The following is an 18,838-nucleotide window of genomic DNA, read 5'->3' on the forward strand; positions in this document are numbered from 1 at the left end:
CTGGACCGTGTTCTGACTTATGGCCATTCCTGGACCGTGTTCTGACTTATCGCCATTCCGGGACCGTGTTCTGACACAGACCCAAGAGCCAATGTCCTCTTCTGACCCCTTCATGCACTGCACTCATATACACACACACAATCATAAGCAAAAGCCTAATTTAAAATATGTATAAAAAGCCGGGCGGTGGTGGAGCACACCTTTAATCCCAGCACTCGGGAGGCACAGGCAGGCAGAAATCTGTGAGTTCGAGGTCAGCCTGGTCTACAAGAGCTAGTTCAGGACAGGCTCCAACGATACAGAGAAACCCTGTCTCAGAAAAAAAGAATGTATAAAAATATTTCATTATCATTTATCAATATTATAAGAAAACAAAAAGTAAACTATAGATTTGATGAATGTACTTTAGATTTATGCTCATTAGACAAGCTTAAAAATAACTTCAATTTGGGCTAGATGGTGGTGGTGCACACCTTTAATCCCAGCACTTGGGAGGCAGGGACAGGTGGATCTCTGTGAGTTCGAGGCCAGCCTGGTCTACAGAGGGAGTTACAGGACAGCCAGGACTACACAGAGAAACCCTGTCTTGAGGGGGCGGGGGTAGTGAATAGAAGAATTACAGTTTAATTTTAGTGAGCCTGAGCACACTTAAATTTTCTCTGTTGTTGTTATTTTGTTTTTCTAGAGACAAGGCCTTGCTGTATAGCCCAGGGTGAATTATATTTCATATTGTAGTTGAGGAGACATGTAGCAGCTATCTGTCTCCAAAGGCTTGTCTGTCCCTGCTCAGAACCCCTTTCATCACAGAAATCTTTACAAAGCCCTAGTTCTATAGTCAACCTATTTTATTGCTGTTATGAGACACCATGACCATGGCCAATCTTATGAAGGGAAACATTTAACTGGGGTTGCCTTCCAGTTCAGAGGTTTAGTCCATTATCACCCTGGAGAGCAGTATGGCAGCAAGGCAGGCAGACATGGTGCTGGAGAGGTAGCTGAGAGTTCTACATCCGAATCTGAAGGCAGCAGGAAGAGAGAGACACTGAGTCGGTTTAAGCTTCTGAAACCTCAGAGCCCACTCCCAACGACACAGTGACACACCTCCTCCAACAAGGCCACACTTCCTAATAGTGCCACTCCCTATGAGCCTATGGGGGCTGTTTACATTCAAAACACCATACAAACATACGCTCATGTAAATCATAAAGAATTTTATTTTATAGCAATCCTTTGGATATGTGTGATTTAGCATACTAGTGAGATGAATGAGCTTTTTATTTTGTTTTTTTGTTTGTTTGCTTTTGTTTTTTCGAGACAGGGTTTCTCTGTAGCTTTGGAGCTTGTCCTAGAACTAGCTCTTGTAGACCAGGCTGACCTCGAACTCACAGAGACCCGCCTGCCTCTGCCTCCCGAGTGCCGGGATTAAAGGCATGTGCCACCACCACCAGGCCTGAATGAGCTTTTTATTTTCACATAAAAAAAATTGAAGGGCACCTGTAGTCTTTCTCGGAGTTGACCCGTGTTTTGATTTTATAATTGTCAGTGCTGAGACTATTGCCAGGACAAATGCATGGTACAAGATGTCAAAAGTATGTTTAGAGACTGGGGTGGTTTGAATGAGAAGGGTCCCCAAAAGGTCATATATTTAAAGGTTTGGTTCCCAGTTGATAGAATTGTTTGAGAAGGATAAAGAGGTATGGCCTTGTTTAAGATGTGACTATCGGCGGTCAGATGACCCCAAGACCTTCTCAGAGACCCTGAGAGAGGACAAAGGACCATTAGCTCCTTGTCCGGGAGCAAGCTTGTCAAGATCCAGTCTGGGGCTGAAGCCCGGACCTTGAAGGAGTTAAAGTTTCAGTTCCTGGGAACCCAGCGTCCTCCCGCAAAGGGCTAAGGCAGTTGTGTGAAGTACCCTGTGTTCTTCTTGCCAGTATTGTCTGATCCAGCCACCTGCTGATCTTGGCCCCTTCTCCCCTACAAATAATATACAGGATGCTCCACTTCTTAATAAACACACTTGTCACAAGGCATCAGCTTAAACAAGCCCTCCCAGTCCCAGCTACGTCTTCTTTATTTCTCATCCTCCGTCCACCCACTCAATGTCTCGCCATTCAGAACCCTTGTTCCAGTGGGTTTGGGCCGCCTGACCTTATTGGAGGAGGCATGGCTCTGGGGATGGGTTCTGAGGTATGACAGATGCTCTCTCTCTGCCTCCTGCCCGTCAATCAGGATATAAGCTCTGAGCTGCTGCTCCAGGGCCTGCCTGCCGCCGCGCTGCCTGACGCCGCGCTCCCTGCCGTGATGGCCGTGGACGTGGACTAACCCTCCAAAATTGTAAGCAGCCTCCAATTAAATGCTTTCTGCTTTAAGTCGTCTCGGTCATGGTGTCTCTTCACAGCAATAGAACAGTAATTAAGACAGGGACATTTTAGAAATTGTTGGGAATTTTGTCACAATCCAAGATAAAATTCATTTAATTATTTTTTGGGGGTGGTGGGAGAGGAGGTGATGATATTGTGGATTGAATGCAGGACCTCACGGATTGTCAGGTGAATATTCTACTACTGGGTTATATGCCCAGATCTGCTTAGTAGTTTTTAAAGGAAAATAAAACCCAAATCAGGAATTCAAATAATTAATTTTAAAAATCAAACATTCTAACATATTTTTATCCAAGCATATCCTGATTTAATTTTTATATGCCAAGAAAGAATGATAGGGAAAATAAGAAAAGCTTTGTTTTCTGCAAGTAAATCAATGTTTCTCTAAGAGTGAACCTTAAACCAGGCAGTGGTGACGCACACTTTCAATCCCAGCACTCAGGAGGCTGAGGCAGGCTGATCTCTGTGAGTTCAAAGCCAGCCTGGTCTACAGAGTGAGTTCCAGGACAGCCAAGGCTACAGAGAAACCCTGTCTCAAAAAGTCAAAAAAAGAAAAAAAGAAAAAGAAAAGAAAAGCTTCTGTCATCTAAATGCACCAAGAAATAGAAGAATGACAGAATCTGGGTACTGATTCTAAATAATTCTAGAAGGCCATTCCTGTTATCTTAAAAATAAACTGCAGCAGTTGCCAGCAATCCCCAGTTCCTGCTAACTCAAAAACGTGGTGTAGTGTAAATGGGACATTTGCAGCATCTAGCGAATCCAGGACTTCAGATCAAAAAAGAGTGGAGACTCAGGCCCAAAAGGTCCCCAATCGTACAGCCTTGGCACTCGGGCCCTGAGAAAGGGCCCTGTGGTTCTCGTGTCCTCTAAGGATACCTGGCTTACAAAAGAGCAGGATCAAATGGGAAAATTGGGTCTGAAATGGCCTGTTTGGGGGGTGGGAGATTTTTTTAAAGTAGCCATATTATCTTTGGCAAAATCATGCCAACAAAAAGGACGTCAATAAAGAGAGAGCATGGAGTTGGCAGATGCTTAAAAAATGAATAAATAAAAAGGGCAGTTTACTGGGAAATTTTCATGGAGGGCTTTTAAAAAAAATACAGACCAGAATATCTTCTTTTAATTAAGCTGAATGCTGACTCCAAAGTTCTTTGAAAAATGAATTAACCAAAGTCTCAAATTACTTCCTGGTTCTTTTTATTTTAATGTATGAGTCAAAGGTACTCGCAAAACATCCGAGGCTCCTAAAAAGCTGGGCATCGTGATACAGGCCTGTAATCTTAGCATCTGGGAGGATGAAGGAGGAGGAACCTGAGTCTGGGGCCTGCTGGGGCTACATAGTGACACCATGTCCCAAAACAATAATAACTATAAGGCCAGTAAGGCTTTCACAGCAAAGGATGTGCTGGGCACAGCACACAGGTGCGGCCCCTGGAGACACACGGGGACCACCCCGCCAGCGGTGTGTGAGCATCAGGTCTCTGAAGTCTCTCCAGCCCTGGACTCAGGAAGCGGCAAAGCAAACATCGCTTGGTTATTGCAAAGTCATTCTTGTTTTACTTGGCATGTCCTTCGTCAGCAGAGACACATTTCGTTATTTATTGATACTTCTTCTCTCCCTTGCAAAGAGGATATCCGAGCCTCGTGTGGTTTTCTAATTAAGCAGTGGGGTTTTCCCCCTAAGCTTTTATAAAGATGAATTCTGCTCACAGAAAAGTGAAATATCATCACAAAAATTGTGACTTTATTAGCCAACAACTACTACTTGGATTCTTTCCAAACTTTCTCCTTGGAGCTTCTTGCTTAAGGCTGGGCACCCTCCCAGACGCTTCCTAGGGCGTCTTGAGGTGTCGCTCACAATCGCTAAGTACCCACTAGTGACTGTACTAACACATTTTGTAGTTCAAATCACATTCTCATTTTTAAAAACTTATATCTGTACACTGGCTGCCATTATGCAACTGGAAAGCACCCGAAAGACAAGACAGTGTGCAAACGCTGCCCTGACGGGATATGGGTTGGGTGTCGCTGTTTAGGCTTAGTGATGTTGACCTCCCGTACGGGACGAGGACCTTGACGGCAAGGGCTTTCTAAGTGAGGAAGGATTAGCTAGGGGTCAACTTTCACCCAGACACGAATTTAGAGGTTTTTATTCTCTTATTTTTTTCACAGATGTGTATGTGTGTGCTGTGTGTATATATTCAACTATAGAAGTGCACATGTGTGTGCATACTTTATGCCGTGACCAGCCTGTGGAGGTCAAAGGCCAACTTACTGATATCTCCTACCATGTGGGTTGTTTTGGCATGTGGGTTGCTTTGGTTGAGCAAGGATTACCAGCTTCGGCAGCAGGTACCTTTACTGCTAAGCCGTCTCACCTGCCCTGTTTGAGAGTTTTTGCTGAGACAGGGTCTTAAGCAACCAGGCTGGCCTAGATGCATAGCCAAGGCTGTTCCCGAGCTCTTCCTGCTTCTTCTCCCTCTGCCTCTCAAGTGCTGGGATTACAGGCTTGTGCCAACGTGCCCAGCTGGCATTCTGGTTGTTTAATACTCTTTTTTTTTTAAACATTTATTTATTTATTATGTATACAATATTCTGTCTGTGTGTATGTCTGCAGGCCAGAAGAGGGCACCAGGTCTCATTACAGATGGTTGTGAGCCACCATATGGTTGTCGGGAACTGAACTCAGAACCTTTGAAAGAGCAGGCAGTGCTCTTAACCACTGAGCCATCTCTCCAGCCCTGTTTTAGTATTCTTAATTGCAGTCCCAGATAAACTTCCTGCCCAGTAACTGTTTCTTATAATTTATCATATTTCCAGTTACTTGTCTCATTTGCTTTCCGTTGTTGTGACTAAACACCATGACCAAAAGCAGCCTGGAGAAAAAAAGTTATTTCATTTTACGTCCGTGGTGACCGGAAGCCAGGGCAGGAACTCAAGGCAGAGCCTGAAGCAGAGGCTATGGAGGAGCTCAGTTTCCTGACTTGCTGCTCACAGATTGCTTAGCCTGCTTTCTTATATAACCTGGCACTACCCACAGTGCACTGGGCCCTCCCCCACATGCTTGCCTATAGGCCAAAGTGGTAGGGACATTTTCTTAGCTGAGGTTCCCTCTTCCCAAATGACTCTACCTTGCATCAAACTGACAAAAACAAACAAACAAACAAAAAACCTAGTACATTATTGATACCAGGCTTAGAGTCACCTTTATGTTCAAAGATGAAAGAAGTTAAAAAGCAGCTTTTAAATGGGAAATAAAATATAATCCATCACTTTTAAGGCAAAGGCAAAAGGATCACAAGTTTGAGGTTAGCCTAGGCTATCTGATCTGGTGAGTGTAAGGTCAGACTAGGCTATATATCGAAACTGTCTCCAAAAGCCAGGAGCTGCGGGTCTGACTCAATGAAACAGTGTGTGTTTGCCATGTTGTCTCGGGTCCATCGTGGTAGGGAGCATGGCAGGCAGGCGGTCAGTGCTGCAGCAGGAGCTGAGAATTTACATGTAGAGGCAACAACCACAAGGCAGAAAGAACTAGTCCAGAATGGCATGGACTTCTTAAACCTCAAAGTCTGCCCACTGTGGCACACTTCCTCCAGCAAGGCCACACCTCCTAATCCTTCCCAAACAATTCTGGGGACCTAACATTCCCATACCTGAGCCTAAGGGAGCCATTCTCATCCAGATCACCACACATATGCAATGTGCCCAGCTCAGCAGGGGTGGGAGTGGTCTGTAAATGGAAGATCCATCTATAAGGAGCAGTTCAGTAACTCTTTAGTCTTCAGGGACTTCGGGGTGTTGGCAGTTAACTGTCTTCTTTCCCATCTTTCCTGTTTTCAAGTTGAAAGCACGCACTAAGTTACTCAGAACCCAGAACCCAAACCAGTAAGCCTTTCATGGCTTGACTAAGAGTGAGTAAGATATCACCTCACTCCTACTGCAAATGCCATGCCATGATTAGGGCATGTCCAGAAATCTTCAGAGCCCAGGCCTGAGTCTCCCTCCATGTCCGCAGTGAGACTCAGCATGCACAAGCAAGCTGATTATTGACAAGAACGTTGTGTCCTTAGATTAAAAAACTTGTCTGGCCAGTGATTCTCAAAATACAGCTTCTTAAAGACCTTTAATCATTTGGTATCCATGGGGATCGGATTCCAAGACCCATAGCATCAAGCTCTGCATGTGTTAAACAAAATGGAACGATGTTTTCACATACACCGTGCACAGTGAAGGAGACAGGACAAGTGGGCCAGTTTCTGTTTAGACGTCACAATGCTGACTCCGGATATGCGGAGGACCCTGGAACCCAAAAGTAAACAGTGATGTAATCTATTACGTAACGATTCCTGGCAAAATGATTCTTTCACGTGACTCTATATAAACACGACCTTAAGGTAAGAGGAGAACGTTTTCCGACTTTTGCCTTTGCCAGGCAGCCTTGCAGGCCTGTGTGTGCCTACCTGTGGTCTCTGTCCCTGTCTGCATGTGTGCCTGTGAGTGCCAGCGTCACACGGGTACTGCCAGTGACTGTCTGCCTAGTGGCCCGTGTGTGGAGGGGAAAAAAAGCAGGCCGGATCTGCCTGTGACATTTCATATTCTCTTTAACCTCTAAGGCTCGCATATACTTCTAAAGGAATATCTGATGTTGATAATGTAGCAAAGTTATATAGAAAATACATGCTTGACTAATTCGTTCGTTTAAGTGTTGGGCAATAATGTCTCAATCGTTAGGTTCCATGTCTATGGACTCCACCAGCCATGGAGAGAAACTACTCTGGGAGAGGTTTGTACCTATACTGAACACATCCGTTATTTCCTACACAATCAAGATGGCAGCTCTCTCCACGGCGCATGAGCAACGGCAGTGTCTTTTCCAGGGAGCCCACTGGTTCCCAGGTCCCTCCCGCTTCCAGTTTCTCAATGGCCGGTGCCAAATGAGCTTTGGAAGTTGGTGTGCGTCCATTTCCTTGAACAAGGTGCATCTGTGAGGAAAAAGGCATTTCCTCGGGCTTTCTTCGACTATTAAGATGAATAGTTAATTTGTTTAAATTGTAGCTTAAAGTAATTTTACTTTCATAGTTTATTTTTATTTGTAAAATGTGCTGAGACTTATTTGTTTATTTATTTGTTTATTTGTTTTTGGGGTTTGGGGACAAGGTTTCTCTGTGTAACAGCCCTGACTGTCCTGGAACTTGCTCCATAAGCCACACTGACCTTGAATTCGCAGAGATCCCCCTGCCTCTGCCTCAGGAATACTGGAATTAAAGGTGTGCACCGCTGCCTGGCTATTTTTTTTCTTAGCTTTCACTACATTTCCCAACATAAAGGAACTTAACTTTGTCCTTCCTCAGCCTCTCAACCATAATAACTGGAATCCCTGGCAAGGACCACTAGGCCTGGCCTTTTATCAGCTTCATAAGGGAGACTTTGATTAATATTTCCCTTTGTTAATTAAACTTCCTTGAAAATGGAATCTGTGTTCATTAACCTAACGTATTTCTTTGAAGGCATGTCAACTATGTGACTGATTAAACCCTAAATAGTCTTATGAATCCAATGATACAGATCCAGCAAATGAAGAAAATTTTTATATTAAAATCTCAAGTCAAATCAAATACCCATTGTTCAGTTAGAATTGACTTAGAATATGAATCTGTAAGTCTATCCTACAAAATTATTGTCATAGCAAATTTTCTTATGTTCTTTAAGAATATATATTACAGACCCTCTCCCTCTAGATTGTTCTGACATTTAGTTTGAGATAGTTTGATTTGCCTGGCCATTTCTGTGCTTTACCGTAATCTCTCAACTATTCTCGGGGCTGGGGCTGGGGCTCCCGTGTGGACTGCCCGCCTAGCATGCAGAGGCTCTAGGTTTGATCCCCAGCCCTACATACACCTGACATGGTAGAATATACCTGTAATTCCAGCACTCACTGGAGGCAAGATGATGAGGAATTCAAGGTCCTTTTCAACTACACAGCAACTTCAGATCTAGCCTGGGATACAGGAGATCCTATCTCAAAAATAAAAAAAAAACATAAAACAAAAAAAAAACTGTTCTAAATCTAAGATCACTAAATAGAAAATTACTTTATTTCAAATAATTTGACACTGTCTTCCAGGGTGGCCAAGGAGACCTAAAATTTTGGGGTGTGTGTGTGTGTGTGTGTGTGTGTGTGTGTGTGTTTTGTGTATGTTTGTATATGTGTGTGTTTGTGCATGTGTGTATGTATGTGTGTGTGCCAGTTGTACATAGCTAATTTTATTTGAAATAAGGCTGGCCTGGGACTTTTGGTCTCCACTTTCTAAGCACTGGGATTATAGGCAGGAGCCACCATTCCTAGCTATGAAGCATAGGTCTTGTATTCAAAGGACATGTATTTGTGCCGTGAGCAAAGACCTGTATTTTGGTTATAGCCATCTTAGTCACAAGTTAAATAAGCTATTCAGAAGCCTCTGTAGGGCAAGTTGGGGGGGGGGGGCCTAGGAAAATAACCCAGTGTCTTATCTCCCTGTGAGACCTGCAGGCCCCAGGCTTCAGAAGTAATTAGCATTTCTTGTTTTTGTTAACAGTCACAGGCCCTCAGTATCTCCTTAATCTCTTTCTGTCAGCTAGAGATGTCTCCAGACCTGACATTCTAGCACCCTCCCCTCCCCACTGCCTGTTAGCTATATAATGCTCCTGAGAAAAAAAATAGAGTTGGCAGCTTGATCAGAATACAGACTTGCTGTCTGCTTCTCGAGTCTCTTGTCCCTTTCATTCCTCTTCCCTCCAGGGTTCAGGATCTCCGTTCGTGTTCTGCTGGTCGGGACATATTTGGATTCTCTCAAGTCTGGATTTGGCTCTAGACATTTTTAACTAATGACAAGGTCATTTTTAAGAATTACTTGGGGTCAGTGAAAATACAGTAAAACAAGCACAAAGTTTGGGTTGACGAGTAGCCGTCACTGACGTCACTGACGTGGAGTCAGGCTTGCCTGGCCTTGAGGTCTTCACTCCTTTCTCGCTCTCTTGGGCAGCCAGTCACACATCGCCACCTCACTCTTAGTAAGTGAGTCACTAGCTGAGGCGACGGCAGCTCCTGACATTCAGCTAAGAGGCAACAAGCAACCCAACTGGGGACAAGTGTCACAGATAGTGTCATGAACCCTGGGTTTGTCAGGGCAAGCAAATCACCAAGAAAGCAGGCCTGGAACATGACGTGGGCACGTGTTACCTGCATGCTCAACACACTGAGGTGAGCATGGAAGATGGGAATGGGGAGAGGACTTCCTGCCCTGCCCAGGAGAGATACTGCTGCTGGCCTGCAGGACCCCGTGCTCCTAAACAGAAGAGGACATTTCACCCAGGGATTCTGCAGTCATAGTATTTTAAATTACCTAGTTCCTGTGAGCCTAAATCCAGCCCACCAACAGTAACAATCATCTTCTACAAATAAGGGCTTGACCAGAAGATCCGAATGGCCATCTCCAGGGACCTGTGCCAAGCCATCGGGCCGTTTTCCCTTCATACCACTTTGCAACGGCAGGGCTGAGCGGGTTGCAGCACCCAGTGAGTAACTCTGATGCAAAGCACTTTCCCAACAATTTGCCTTCTCTAATTTTTTATTGTTCGTCAGATTTCTATAAAAGGAGAAATTACGACTTTCTTGATCCCAATTGGCCTTACCAATTTTCTTCCTTTAAATTGTTCAAAGACAAGGTCCTGATATTTATCCCTGTAGCCTCAAAATTACAATCCTGCTGTCTCAGTTTTCTAAGTGATGGGATCATGGGCACTTACCACCACGCTCAGTCTATAATTTAATTGTTATTATTAGGATTATAAAGTTGCAAGGAGTCATCTGGGAGTCATCGGAATATACTGCCTCCTACCAGGACCAGGATAACCCGGCTCTACTCTTACCAAAGTCAAGGCCTGTTATCGTTTGTGGTAAGTATATAACAAGAATTAAACTTAGTAGATTACTGATTGGGTGGTTTCTATTTCTTATGGAATGTATTACTGGGCTTGGCAAAATTTCCTCGCTTCCCACTGCTTCTGGGGATGCAAGGGTTAAGCTCAACTGGCACAATATTGATTTGTTAATAAGAAGTGAAAGTGACCCGAAGAGATGGCTCACTGGGTAAAGAGGCCTGTTGCTTGCAGCCAAGCTGGATTGATTTAATTACCTGAACCCGCATGGTGGGAAGGAGAGATTTGACTTCTACAAACTGTCCTCTGGCCAATGCATGCACACCATGGTATCATCCCTGTTTCCCCAGATTTAAAAAAAAAATGTAATTAAAAAATTAAGGCAAAGATATCTCAAGGCAATGAAAAATGTTGCTATTGCTTCTTTTGTAGTAAAAGTCTAACCTGTAACTGAATGGAGGGACAGGGGCTGTGTCTTGCTCTTCTCCCCTAACACCGTAGTCGGGTACAGCGCCGAGCATGGGCTGATTGAGTTGACTGAGTCTTGAGCTGCAGAAGAAGTGCTGGGTGACTTCCTGGACCAGAGGAACATTCTCCGCTATGGTTTCCACAGCAGTTATCTTTGGGGAGCGAGGTGCTTGCTGTTCGTTTCTTCTTATTCTACTGATATTTTCCCCCCAACCACAAATCCAAGTTCTGCAGCGCAAGATTGCTTCCAGAAATGATGAAACCCTTCTCTCTCATTGCATTCCAAAGTATGGTTTCTACACACATCATAGGGCCACGGACAGCCAAACACCGCTGCATCCCACATAACAAAGTTTCTACCAATGATGGACCACAGGTGAGGGTGGTTCCGGAAGATTCCATCACCTCATGATGTCATGACCGTCTAAGTTTGTATAACACACTCCATGGTTAGAGTACAAGGACGACCTGCTACTGGCACATTTGTGTCTCCATAACTAAGTGACATGTCTGTAGTCCTGTGAGGACACGCTAAGTGACATGTGTCTGTAGTCCTGTGAGGACATGCTAAGTGACATGTGTCTGTAGTCCTGTGAGGACACGCTAAGTGACATGTCTGTAGTCCTGTGAGGACATGCTAAGTGACATGTGTCTGTAGTCCTGTAAGGGCACGCTAAGTGACATGTCTGTAGTCCTGTGAGGACACACTAAGTGACATGTGTCTGTAGTCCTGTAAGGACACGCTAAGTGACATGTGTCTGTAGTCCTGTGAGGACACGCTAAGTGACATGTGTCTGTAGTCCTGTGAGGACACGCTAAGTGACATGTGTCTGTAGTCCTGTGAGGACACGCTAAGTGACATGTCTGTAGTCCTGTGAGGACACGCTAAGTGACATGTGTCTGTAGTCCTGTAAGGACACGCTAAGTGACATGTGTCTGTAGTCCTGTGAGGACACTCTAGTGAGACAAGCAGAGGTTCGCTTCCTTCCCTTCCCACCTCCCCTCCACACAGGACTGTGCTTTGGATTCTTCAGTGGACTCTTTTTATTTTCTGCCAAATACTTAAACAGCACAATTATGTGACGGTTCTGGTTGGGTATCATTTTGTTGAGTCTTCCTGTGGACCGTGATATTTCAACCTGTGTCATCGATCAGCTCCTCCCCTTCTAAAATAGAGAGGCTAAGAACTGAACAGAACGCCCCGCAGCATTGCATCTAATGATTATGCAATCATTTCCAAGTTCCACGTATTTTATTTTTTCTGGAGTTAATAATTGTCCTTATTTGCCCGGTTTTGAATGCCCTTGTCGCTTAAATCGGCCTTCCTGTCATTGTTTATTGTTCCTCTTACGCGTCATTTGGCCAAAGAATATCTTAGCCATCATGCTGAGAACCCAATCAGAAAAGAAAGAGGTGCTTCCTCGTATGAGCTCCAAGACGACAAGGAAGTAAAAGACTGGTCAGTGAGTGACAGGAACAGAAATATGAACATACCCGGCAGTGATGGTACACGCCTTTAATCCATCCCAGCCCTTGGACGGCAGAGGCAAGGAGATCTGAGTTCGAGGTCAGTTTGGACTACAAAGTGAGTTCCAGGACAGCCAGTGCTACACAGAGAAACCCTATCTCAAAAAAACAAAAACGAAACGAACAACAACAACAAAAAATCAGAACAGTCTAATTTCTTGCCTTTGTTAAGACTTTGAGCCCAAAGAATTAAAAGGAAGGGTTTGGAGAGATGACTCAGCAGTGAGGAGCGCTTGTTGCTCTCGTGGAGGACCTGGGTTCAATTCCTAGAAACCAGGTAGCAGGTCAAAACTGTCTGCAGCTCCAATTCCAGGGGATCTGATGCCCTCTTCTGGTCTCTTCAGGTACTGCATGGGAAAGAAAAAAACAAACCAGATCCACCCACTCTACCACACGGATGAGTCCTAACAGTCGAAGGAACTAAGTACAAAGACCACATATTATTTGAGTAGCAAAGAGAACTTAACTCCCCTTGAGGGTACCTGACCAGGAGTAGAGCAGTGTTGAGAACGTTAAAGTTTCTTTTTAGAGATCAGGCCTCAGTAGCCTTTGCAGGGCTAGAGCTCTCTGCGTTGGCCAGGCTGACCTTGAACTCACAGAGTTCTGACTGCCTCCTAAGCCAAATTAAAGACATACATGCATTCATAACTCATGCACATAAAATTAAATCAGAAATTCTTAAAATAGATTTCTAAATTTAACAAGAAGCATCTGTTGGGCCGGGAACATAGCTCAATAAATAACTCATTTGCTTTGCAATCCCAAGGACCTGAGTTCAAGGCCAGAACCCACAGAGGTGCAGTAGGCAGGGTGTTAGGTGTTTGTAATCCCAAGGCTGGGAAAGCAGAGGCAGGAGGATACCTGAAAGTTATTGTCCTGTCAGTATAACCTAATTGATGAGTTTCAAGCCAATGAGAAACCTTGTCTCAAAAGAGACAGACAGCATTCCTGATCCAAGCCAATGAGAAACCTTGTCTCAAAAGAGACAGACAGCATTCCTGATCCAAGCCAATGAGAAACCTTGTCTCAAAAGAGACAGACAGCATTCCTGATCCAAGCCAATGAGAAACCTTGTCTCAAAAGAGACAGACAGCTTTCCTGATTCAGGACAATGAGAAACCTTGTCTCAAAAGAGACTGATAGCATTCCTGATCCAAGCCAATGAGAAACCTTGTCTCAAAAGAGACAGACAGCATTCCTGAGGATGGCTCTCAAGATGGTCCTCTGACCTCCACACATGCATTTGCAAGTGCATCTGTACCCATGTGAACACGTACACACACACAGACACAGACAGACAAACACTGCACATGTGCAGATTTCTGCAAAGCATTGACTGCCTTTAAATGAGGTCTAGTCTCCCATATCCCAGTGTCCTCCAGATCAAAGATATTAACACATAGGGTGAGAGTCTTGAGTTGGAACATGGCCAGTCAGTGGAAGGGGAAGAAAGAAAGGTATTCCAGGGCATCTCCAAGAACTATAAGGAGGCTTTACTGTCCGTAAAGGAACAGGCCTCACTTCTCTGAGGGGACTGGCCAGCTGTCTGGAGTAAGACGCAAGGAAGAATTCACAAGAGCGTGAATGCCTCAGGTCAGTCACTGCAAACCATGGCTGCAGGAGAGATGAAAATTACGCACTTATACAGCATCAGAACGGGAAATGGAAGTGGGAGAGTGTGGACAGGGATGTTACTGTGTGACTACTGAGCCCAGAATAATACCTGATCCTGCAGAACCAGCTGTCCTAGCCCTGGGCTGGCCCCAGCGAGGATCTCAAGAACAGAGAGCTCACCATTCACTGGGAGGAGCATCCTAAAACCACTGCTAGGGCCAAGTGTTGAGTGCAAACCATGACATGAGCATGCATCCCAGCAAACTGGCAAAGCTAGCAGGGCGGGGCTTGAGGCCATGGGATGGCGTGTACAACCTATGTCAAAACAGTTGGAGAGACTTTCGGAAGACAAAAGACTTGAAGGGTTGGTTGATTTCCTGTGGTCCCTACATACCCTGGGCAAACTTCAAAGAGCATGAGGTCAGTCAGCTCGACAATGCTCCCCATAGAAGGGCCCAATTTCAGACATACAGACCCGGTTTCTAGCCTGAATAAGCAGGAGGTTAGCAAGTCTGCCACTGTCGCGAGAGATCACCCACTGAGGCCAGTGGAGAGATGTCTGCCTTTGGAGTGTGGAGAACGAGTCGGATCCCTTCCACTGAGACCTGGGAGAGGGCATTTCTTTGTTGGTTGTTTATTTTGTCAACTCTACATCTCCTCACCAGAAAGGGATGCTATGAATGTCACCCGCTGATAAATGCTGACTGGGTGTCTTCTCATTGTAGGAAGAGAATGTGAATGGCTTTGTTTGCACAGAAGAAACCCGCAGCTTGTCACAGGGTAGGGTCACTTTGCTCTAGTCTGGAAGCTCAACAGGTGGAGACTCGGTTTGACGCAGAGTAACGGGGGCGGGCGGTGAGGTTGGTTATGAGACCCTTCTCTCTGGCCTGAAATGCAGTCTTCTATGCTCTGCGCTCTGCTGCTGTGCAGACCACACTTGGCCTTCCCAGGTCTCCCCCGCAGCACCCCCAGCAGGCAGGTTTCCTCACACCTTTGGCCTCTCGGTACCACCAGAGCAACCCTTTTACACTCTGATATCAACAGATCTGGCAACGGGTTACCATTCCCTCTGCACTGGGAAGTCTCCCTTAACCAGTTGCCACCCCTTAAGGCTTGGTGACACCATCCAGCCAGTGCCTCATCCTCAGTGGTCTGAACTTGATTGGGGGGAGTCTCTCCTTGGAGGTATAGAGATTGGAATAACCTCAGTAGGCTACCTGCCTACTTCCGGCAGCTCCCACCTCCACCAGAGCCCAGAGCTGTTCTCCTGTCCTGTCAATTCTCCCAGTCACCTGCTGGCAATAAACAGTTGGTTTTATTGTCTTATTTTGGGGTTTTTTTAATTTATTAATTACATGTATTGCGTTGCTGTGGGAGGGGCTATGCATGTAAGCGTAGGCACCCCAGGAGGACAAAGGCAGCTGCATGTATGTAGAGCATACACACACTGACTGGTGTCTTCCTACATCACTCTCCATATTGTTAGGAGCTGTCACTAAGTCTGAAGTTCACTGATTGCCTAGGCTGGCCGCCCAGGGAGCCCCAAGGACCCTAGAGCTGTAGCTACAGACTTGCCCAGAGTCTTCTAATGTGGGAGCTGGGACCAAACTCTGGTCCTCATGATTGCACTGCAGGCACTTCGCAGACTGAGCGCTCTCCCAAGCCCCGTAAACTGGATTTAGGGAAGAATATACTACATTATAATAAGAAACCCAGCTCTTTCCCACAGTTTATGAATAATCCTTACAGTGACACTAAGATACAAAGATGCTCTGGAATTTTAAAGGCCAGGAACTTCTTGCCTCTTGCCTCAAAATGAGGAGACCAAACTAAGAAAATTCCCCACCACAAAAAACTTAGGAGTGTTTTTTTGGTTCTGTTGTTTTTGAGAAAAGGTCTTTTGTATCCCAGGCTGGCTTCACATTTACTACATAGTTAAGGATGACCTTGAACTTCCAATCCTCCTGCCCCCAATCCCAGGGCTAGGATTATAGACGTGCGCCTCTAAGCCCAGTTTATGGAGTGAGAGGGATCAAACCTGGGGGTTCCTGTATGTTAGGCGATTGTCTACTAATAGCCACACCCAGACTTTGTGGGTTGCTTTGCTTTTGTTGTTGTTTTTGAGACAGGTTCTCGCGTAGCCCAGGTTAGCCTCCAGCTTACTACATAGCTGAGAATGACCTTGAATTCATGATCCTCCTGCCTCCATCTCTTGAGCCCTAAGATCTTAGTGTCTGCCCTCATACCTGACTAGAAACTATTAAAATATTTTCTTAGCTATCTAGTCGGGAGTTAAAGTCAAAACAAAATGAGAAAACATTAAATACCACAAACATAAAACTTTTGACCCAAATATGACATATAGTGAAGCTAATTCTGCTCAATGGGACAGCTGCTTTGGAAAACCCACTGATAATTTCCTAGAAAGGTAAACTTAGATTTACCATATGACTCAGCACTGAGTCTGATAGGGAATTAAAAACACGCATACAGAGAACTTGTACACAGCTGTTGGCAGCTACACTTCCATAACAGCTAAAAATAAAAAATAAGAGCCACTGACACGTCTGTCAGCTAAGGGAGGGGTGGGAAAATGCGCTGTGTGTGCGGTGTGTGATGCGACCCTGAAAATGAGTACCTAAGAGGGCTGCAGTGCTTGCCTTTAACCCAGCTCTTGGGCAGCAGGTGTCCAGTCTACAGGCCAGCTGGGTCTACAGAGCCAGTTCCAGGCCAGCTAGGGCTACGCAGAGAAACCCTGTCAATAAATAAGTAAATAAAAAGTTGGGTCTGGTCTGTATGGTCAGCACCCTTCAATGTTTACGTCTCCCTAAGTAAGCTGAGCTGCTGCTGGGTTGGGTTGGCAGCTCTCAGACCCTTCCTGTACGTACCTGAGAGCCGTCAACTGAGCAGCCCCTCTTGTGGAGACCAGCCTGACTGTCCTCATAAGTCTGGCTGCTTTGAGCACTTCGCGGACAGGCTGAGGCAAGTGTGTTCCAGCCAATCCCTCCTGGCACCTTACGTTGGCACCGGAGGACTGCGCAGCAAAGAAGTATTTCAGACGACCCTGCACAGCTGCAGCTATCCTCACTTCCAACAGAAGGTGGCGCACTTCACCCTGAGAATCAGGGGGGGAAAGCCTGTGATCGACACACCGCCAGGTTTGGAATTCATTTGTAACCTTGACCTGTGACTGGTATATATGGAAAGCCTGTAACCGGTGGAAAGGACAGTTGTGCACACACAGGGCTGTGGTTGGTGGATAAGAATCACCAGACAAGCAGGCCATGTCCCTCTCACGGCTGTTAGCCATGTACCTCTCATAGCGGGCTGTTTCCACTGTTTCCGGGTTAGGCTAGGATGCATCTCACCAATGCACTTCCTCCATCCCGGTGCACGGAGCAGCGTTAGGCTCAGTGGTCTCCCAGATGAGCTCTTTATGTTCGTGATTTTTATCACGACTTGAGCAGTCCGGACACAAAGGACAGACAGACTCTGGCTTCCACTGGTGAGGACAACAATATTGACAAGGAGAAAGTAGCTGAGTTACTGAGATTTACCAAGAGCTAGGGCCCCTACCCTGAAGTCTCAGAACTATAACACCAGCCGGTCCAAAGAATTATATAACTCTAGATTGCCACCAAAGAATCCCAAATATAACCAAGGATAGACATCACAAGGAGCCAAATTTGGTGGCTGACTCCAATAATCCTACACCTGGCAGCAGGATCTCTGTGAGTGTGAGGCCAGAATAGCTAAAGATAGGAGCTCAAAGTACAAAATACTGAAAGCCCCAGCTACTAGAAGTGTTGGAGCTAGCTGACAAGTGTCACGGAGCCAAGAGTCCCAACACCCCAAGCTCAGGGGCTGTAACTCCAACCACCTGATACTGGTACTAAAAGTGATGAACTTCTACCTTTAGTGGCTTCGAAAGCTTGGAGACATAGGCCTCTAGCTTTGGGTCTGGAACTCAGGACAGTCGGCACTAGGGGTATTTGCTCCTTGCAGTTTCAAGGTTTTTGTCCAGATAAAGCAGAGTCCCAGCTACCTGTTTGTGACAGTGTGAGTCCAGTTATATGAAATACACGTGCCAAGTCAATGCACAGTGGCAGGAACTAGATTCTAGATTCACTGTTGCCTGGAGCTACTGGGTACCACTGCTAACACGCACGGAGTCCTTTTGCGTGTTCGTATTGCTTTTCGGTGTTTTTAATACAGTCCGATCTGCGGGGGGCCATCCTGTCCCGCAGGAATGAACGCCACCAAAAACGAGAATTCCTTCTCTGGTCACATCTTTATTTGGAGCATTTCCTTGAGGAAAATTGGGGGAAGGGAAGATAGAGCAGGGACGAGAGAAAGCTTAGAGAGAGGAAGTAGGGTCCCGAGGCATCTGCTTTTAAACGGTGGAGCAGCTTGAACGCTGTCCTGATTGGTTAATGCTATCCTGCTGGTCTGAGCATGTGCAGGCAAGGGTGCAGGCAGGGTTGCTCAGCCCCACGTGGCTACCTCCAAACTGCAGGACCACCTGTGCCTCCAGGTGGCTCCCAACATCTCCCCCTAATTATTGTCTTTAAGAGCGATAAGGCAAAACTATTTTCCAATCTGGTCCCCACCTAGACGCAGCATGCCAAGGATATCTCTGCTCCCACCCATCTCCAAGGAGGGAGAAAGGCAGAATAGAGTCAGTCAGAAAATTGTTAAGAGATGCACAGGGTGTTGCTCAAGGCGATAACGTGAAACAGCTGCTCTTGGCACTGCCCAGAAGGTCATCTCTGCTGTCTCCGCACGAATCTTTTACAGCAGGACACTCAGCATCCACTGGGTCGTCTTCTTTATCTCTCTGGTCGGTCTCGCTGGCATCCAGATGTATGTCAGCATTCCTAGAAAAACATAAACAAAACTCTCCTCCCAAATTAACATTTAAGAGTACT

The 18,838-nt window shown here is 45.7% G+C and overlaps 1 long non-coding RNA gene across 3 annotated transcripts; it reads right to left on the minus strand.

Annotated features, from left to right (window-relative positions):
* Positions 1-6,488: 6,488 nt before the first annotated feature.
* On the minus strand, positions 6,489-18,126 carry LOC125389726 (uncharacterized). 3 transcript variants are annotated; one of them, XR_014999774.2, is made up of 6 exons: positions 16,799-18,126; positions 16,549-16,665; positions 12,459-12,643; positions 10,746-10,850; positions 10,559-10,639; positions 6,489-6,683 (listed from the first exon to the last, which is right to left on the minus strand). It is a non-coding gene; the product is annotated as an uncharacterized LOC125389726 (long non-coding RNA). The 3 variants fall into 3 exon arrangements; XR_015736773.1 differs by lacking the exons at positions 12,459-12,643; positions 16,549-16,665 and having other exon boundaries at positions 16,799-17,412; positions 17,824-18,126; XR_014999773.2 differs by lacking the exons at positions 12,459-12,643; positions 16,549-16,665.
* Positions 18,127-18,838: the final 712 nt, after the last annotated feature.

Source organism: Myodes glareolus, chromosome 26, assembly GCF_982192425.1.
Source record: "Myodes glareolus chromosome 26, mMyoGla1.1, whole genome shotgun sequence".
In the NCBI taxonomy this organism is placed as follows: Eukaryota; Metazoa; Chordata; class Mammalia; order Rodentia; family Cricetidae; genus Myodes; species Myodes glareolus.